The sequence below is a fragment of the Tenrec ecaudatus genome, chromosome 6, assembly GCF_050624435.1.
Source record: "Tenrec ecaudatus isolate mTenEca1 chromosome 6, mTenEca1.hap1, whole genome shotgun sequence".
In the NCBI taxonomy this organism is placed as follows: Eukaryota; Metazoa; Chordata; class Mammalia; order Afrosoricida; family Tenrecidae; genus Tenrec; species Tenrec ecaudatus.
In genome coordinates, this window is record NC_134535.1 from 4,334,304 (window position 1) to 4,340,735 (window position 6,432).

General features: G+C 49.7%; 1 pseudogene; it reads left to right on the plus strand.

Moving 5' to 3' along the window:
• The first annotated feature begins 185 nt into the window (after positions 1–185).
• On the plus strand, positions 186–3,110 carry LOC142451784 (polypeptide N-acetylgalactosaminyltransferase 1 pseudogene; annotated as a pseudogene).
• The last annotated feature ends 3,322 nt before the right edge of the window (positions 3,111–6,432 follow it).

A 6,432-nucleotide genomic window follows, 5' to 3' on the forward strand; every position in this document is an offset into this window, starting at 1 on the left:
CGGAAGAAAGGCCTGATGATGGGCTGTAAAGATTACAGGCGGCCCTCCCGCTTGCCCGCTGGGGAGGCCGCCGGCAGTGGCCGAGGAGGCGGCGCGGCGCACGGCGGCCCGAGAGTATCGCCCGCACTGCGGAATCGTTTTCATGATATTTGTACATTTATACATATATATTTTAAATTTTGCATTTGACTTAAAGTGCCATGAGAAAATTTGCATACTGCAAGGTGGTCCTCGCCACCTCCTTGATTTCGGTGCTCCTGGATATGTTCCTGCTGCTGTACTTCAGTGAGTGCAACAAGTGTGAGGAGAAGAAGGCACGAGGGCTTCCTGCCGGGGACGGTGAGTGCGCTTCAGTACCCCGCTGTGTCCACGACTAGTCCCTGGCTCATTTGTATGTTCTAGAGCCAGTGCCAAAACCTCATGAAGGTCCCGGAGAAATGGGGAAGCCAGTCGTCATTCCTAAAGAGGACCAAGAGCAGATGAAAGTGATGTTCAAGATCAATCAGTTCAATCTAATGGCGAGTGAGATGATTGCACTCAACCGATCGCTGCCTGATGTCAGGTTAGAAGGGTGCAAAACCAAGGTGTATCCGGATGCTCTCCCTACAACCAGTGTGGTGATCGTTTTCCACAACGAGGCCTGGAGCACCCTCCTGCGAACTGTGCATGGTGTCATCAACCACCCCCCACGGCACATGCTGGAGGAGATTGTCCTGGTGGATGACGCCAGTGAACGAGACTTTTTGAAGAGACCCCTAGAGAGCTACGTGAAAAAAATTCAAAGTACCAGTCATGTCATTCGAATGGAGCAGCGCTCTGGATTGATCCGGGCAAGATTAAAAGGAGCAGCTGTGTCAAAAGGACAAGTGATCACCTTCTTAGACGCTCACTGTGAGTGCACGGTGGGCTGGCTGGAGCCCCTCCTCGCCAGGATCAAGCATGACAGGAGGACAGTCATGTGCCCCATCATTGACGTGATCAGCGACGACACATTTGAGTACATGGCAGGTTCTGACATGACATATGGTGGATTCAACTGGAAACTCAACTTTCGCTGGTACCCTGTTCCCCAAAGAGAAATGGACAGGAGGAAAGGGGATCGAACCCTTCCCGTCAGAACGCCAACAATGGCAGGAGGCCTCTTTTCAATAGACAGAGATTACTTTCAGGAAATTGGGACATATGATGCTGGAAGGGATATTTGGGGTGGAGAGAACCTAGAAATTTCCTTTAGGATATGGCAGTGTGGAGGGACTTTGGAAATTGTGACATGCTCACACATGGGGCACGTCTTTCGGAAAGCTACTCCTTACACGATTCCAGGAGGCACAGGGCAGATTATCAATAAAAACAACCGACGACTCGCAGAAGTATGGATGGATGAGTTCAAGAATTTCTTATATAATTTCCCCAGGTGTTACCAAGGTCGACTATGGAGATATAGCCTCAAGGCTTGGGTTGAGACACAAACTGAAATGCAAAACTTTCTCTTGGTACCTAGAGAATATTTATCCTGACTCTCAAATACCACGTCATTACTTCTCTTTGGGAGAGATCAGAAACGTGGAAACAAATCAATGCCTGGATAACATGGCTCGCAAGGAGAATGAAAAAGTGGGGATTTTTAACTGTCACGGTATGGGGGGTAACCAGGTTTTCTCTTACACTGCCAACAAGGAAATTAGGACAGATGACCTTTGCTTGGACGTCTCCAAGCTCAATGGCCCAGTGACGATGCTCAAATGCCACCACCTGAAAGGCAACCAACTCTGGGAGTATGACCCGGTGAAACTCACCCTGCAGCATGTGAACAGTCACCAGTGCCTGGATAAAGCCACAGAGGAGGACAGCCAGGTGCCCAGCATCAGAGACTGCAACGGAAGCCGGTCCCAGCAGTGGCTTCTTCGGAATGTCACCCTTCCAGAAATATTCTGAGACCAAATTTACAACAACAAAATAAATAGAAGAAGGAGAAAATAAGGATTGACTGGGCTACCTCAGCATACATGTCTGCCACCTTCTTAAGTAGCAAAAAAAGGAGAAGTGCTTTCCTGCCCCACAGGACGTACGGTGTATCAGCCATTCAAACGTCAGACTCCTCTAGCTTTCCACTGGCTGTGAACCAGCCTTCCTGTCCGAGGACGGGGAACTACGAAGTAGTGAGACTGCGCACACTGATGTTTACAAGATTGAGTCTCTCATCAAGAACCATCATAAGACGCACTCAGACAATGAAGAAGCAATCAGGAAGACGTGTCCGCACAAAGGTCGTTAGTTCCTACTGACTGTGCCATCACGGAGAAGAGATTTCCAAGATTTCTTATTTTCTGATTAGAACTGGTAGCCAGTATATGGAATATTGATACAAAAATTAATGAAAAAGAACTGGAACCAGATTCAGTATCATGAAACCAACATTTTTACGATAATGATTTTAAGAAAAAAAGCTATATTAAACAGGGTTTAAAGAAAATTAAATCAGAACTATGAGAAGTACAATTTGTTATAGTATAGTATCAAATTTCTATATAGATTTTTATACCTCAGCGGGGGGGGGGGTACTGATGCCAGTGACACTCGGTTTGTTTCCATCTGTGATCATCAGTAGTCCCAATGCTGGATGTTTTTGTTGTTTCCTGGCGGGGGGTGGGGGTGGGACTGAAACTGAGCTCAAGACTAAACAAAAAGGCTCTTTGATTAGAGACTTAATTTCTATCATTTAAATTTTCCAATTTGATTTGTGGGCTGTTGGAAATGTAATTTTTTATTTCTTTCTAAAACTGACCTCAACTGAACAAATTAGTTATCTCAGCTGCTTGTAGGTCAGCTGACTTGTAGGCGTTTACAGGCACGCACAGACGCGCCCATCGTGTGCTGACACATTCATTCTTTGGTTACATCTTCAACATCTTAACTTGAGTTCTCACATTATGCTTAACACCCAGGATTCATACCACTGTAGATGATTTGTTTTGTTTCCACAGCTGTAATTGTTCAGTTCTTTGTTCATGCCACTCCACAAAAGGCCTACAGAAGTGATTTATTATTTGGCTATTTGGAGATGATCCATTTAATGGGTTTGTTTTTTTTTTTTTTTGGGGGGTGGTGTTGGTGAAAATCTTTTTCTCCATATTTGGATGTGCTTCATTGTTGAGTACATATTTAGATTAGGTTCTTGAATTATAATGTTGATCTGCTGCTTTTTTAAAATAAAATTTTACCGAAAATGTTAAAAAAAAAAAAAAAGATTACAGGCAAGAAAATCCCATGGAGCGGATCTACTCCGTAGCTTGTGGGGTGACCTTAGCTCACAGGTTGGAGGACCAGAATGAGGTGCCTTATTCTGGGTGCTCAGCTCAAGACTGAACATCACTCCAGTTACCCAGGAGGGAGAGGCAGGGGGCAGAGCCTGGGAAGGTAGTTCCTGAGTAGGGGGCATCACCAGGGGTGAAGAGGAGCAATTTATTTGGGGAAGGTGGGTGTAGGTGCCTGTGGAATATCCAGGGACAACTGTCCAAGGCCGCACGCACACACACACACACACACACACACACACACCTCCTGGCTTCACACTGTCCACACCAGACACCCCATTGTAACCAAGGCCCCTCTTCACTCCTGACCCAGAGTCCAGCTCCCCAGGAGACTGGGCTTCTAGAGGGTAGGGTCAAACCTCCCTTATCACTGTGCCCCAGCGTTGTCCACCCCAGGGCTGGAAAGATGGGGTGTGTGATAGTTACATAATCTGGTAACAACTTGAGACAATTAAGAGTGAAGGAGTGGAGTCTAGCCTGTCAATCATGTAGCAGCTTGATGACCTCATTTGGAGGCGTGAAGGAGATAAATAGCTCACTGGAGGCCAGATACACTCTCTGCTTATCTCCCTGGGAGACATTCCTGCTGATAACCCACATGGAGACACACTGATGGAGCCAGAGCCCTGGAGCTGGGAGCCATGGAGACCCACGCCAGCTCCGAGATACTTCCATCACCACTGCACCTACAAGACTTTTCACCCACTGGCCTGTGATCTTCATACATTCAGAATCTTTGCATGTGTTTGCATGAGTCTGAAGATGAATTTATAAATTGGTATCAGACATATGGGCCAATATTGGACTTATGGACTTGATCTGGGGTGGGATGTTTCTCAATATACAATTACTCTTTTATATAAAGCTCTTTCTTAGACACAGACAAGTGTCTATGAATTTGTTTCTCTTGTCAATCCAGACTAACAAAGGGTGGTCATGCAGTTGGCAGGAGGCTGGCCTGCCCACAGTATCTCCTAACGGCTCATCCCAGCATCTCTGCCCCCCTTTTTCTATCTAAGGGTTCCCTCTGCAACTTCCAGCCTCCAACCTACCCTGAGACTTATGTCTGATGTGTTGGTCCCCAGGCCCCTCCGCCCCTGACTCTTGGTGAGCCCTGTTCGTATTTGCTAACTAGGATCCCAGTACTGCAGAAGGTGCCTGTCCAGCGATGGGATCGGTCAGGAGTTAGAGAAAGCCAGTTCTGGAGGGCTCAGCGAGAAGGGAGTGATGGCCTCAAGGAACCTGCAGGCCCAAGGGTGGCGCCAGCTTCAGGTCCATTTCTCAGGTTCCCCATCCTCTGCCTAGACTTAGGAGGCCATATGTCAGCACCTCCCCAAGGCAGTGGGCCTGTCACCCATTTTAACTCGACAGCCCAACCCGCTGTCATCAAGTCCCAGCTCGCAGCAATCATGTACCACATGGTAGAACTACCCCAGGGGCTAGCTAAGGGTCAGGGGAGTGCTAGGGTCAGGGGGTTGCTAAGGGCCAGGGGGTGGCCGAACCTGTAATATTAGGAGCAGAGTGCCTGATTTTTCTCTGAAGGAATGGCTAATGGGATCTAACTGCTCAACCTATGAGTTAGTGTCTTAACCCATGGTGCCACTAGGCCTCCCCCATCAGGCCTAGACTTGTGTTAATTCATGGGCCACCAGATAATATGATGGGTATTAGCAAGGTCCAGGAGCTGGCTCCAGCATGTGAGCCTGAGTCAGGGGAAGTGGGCTCCTGCCCCCCTCTTCCCTCCGTTAGCGTGTGGAATGCCTAACAGCTACTCAGGAAGCTCTAGACCAGCGGTTGTCAACCTGTGGGTTGCAACCCTCTTGGGGGTCGAATGATCCTTTCACAGGGTTACCTGATTCATCACAGTAGCAAAATTACAGTGATGAAGTAACAACGAAAATAGTTTTCTGGTTGGGGGAGGGGGAACATGAGGAACTGTATGAAAGGGTCGTGGCATGAGGAAGGTTGAGGACCACTGCTCCGGATCCTCACTGCTTCCCCCTCTTCCCTGTGACCACTGCTCAGTCTTTGCCGACTGATCTTCCTCCCAACCACACGGGTTGGCTCCATCTGCTTGGTTCATTTGCCAGTTTTCATGGATAGCTACTCTGTGCAGGTCACCTGCTGGGGGTGCATCACCCTCGGGTGGGCAGGTAGAAGGACACCTACCGGACTGTAGTGGCTGCTGGCACCTGTGCAGGGGGGGCACCTACAATGGGGGATAAGGGCCCAATGGGCCTCATTTGGTATCACGAGGTGGGTTGAGGAGTGAGAGGGGGGCAGGGCAGGAAGGGACAGCTCAGGATGTCTGCAGAATGACCCATTTTCTTAACTAGTTGCTATGCTCTGCCCCACCCCCAAGTCAGGAGAAGCCCATCTTTTCAGACCCCGCCCCAGGCCTGGCCCGTGGGGGACACCTGAAGGCACCTGGCGAGAGAGTGGAGGAACTGATTCCTTCCTTCGTTCTGGTCCCGGGGGTCTGCCTGACCATGAGAGTGGTGGCACAGCAGTTAGGCCTGGGGCTAACCATTAGGTCCGCAGTTCAAAACCACCAGGTGCTCTGCAGTGAAAAGGTGAGGCGTTCTACACCCATAAAGGGTTACACGCTCAGGGGCAGCTCTGCCCTGCCCGAGAGGGTCACTGTGCATTGGAATTGACTCACTGGCAGTGAGTTTGGTTTTTGCTTTTTTTTTTTTTTAATGTGCCACGCAGAACCCATCGCTGGAAGACCCTTCGTGTCTCCCAGGATGCCAGCCCCTCATTTAAGGGGGAGATTCCTAATTTCCTGATGGAAAGGGCAGGATAGGCACGCGTGCCGGGTGACCTCCCTCACAGCAAGGTCAGCACCAGCACAATGGACCAACAACCAGCCCCCACCCTGAGGCGCTCTGAGGAGGGGAGGCCTGGGCCACGGGAGCTTGAACTCCGGAAAGTTGGGTCTGCAGGACCATGGAGCTGACACAGGAAAGGAGCCAGAAGCATTGGGAGGATGAAGAAGGCAAGCCCAAGTCAGCATCCCACCCGGAGGGCCCTCCGGGTGGCAGAAGGCCCACCCCACGGGTGTGTCTGTCCAAAGGAGAGTGGCCAGCCCAGCAGCAAGGGCAGAGAGGCGGGTCCT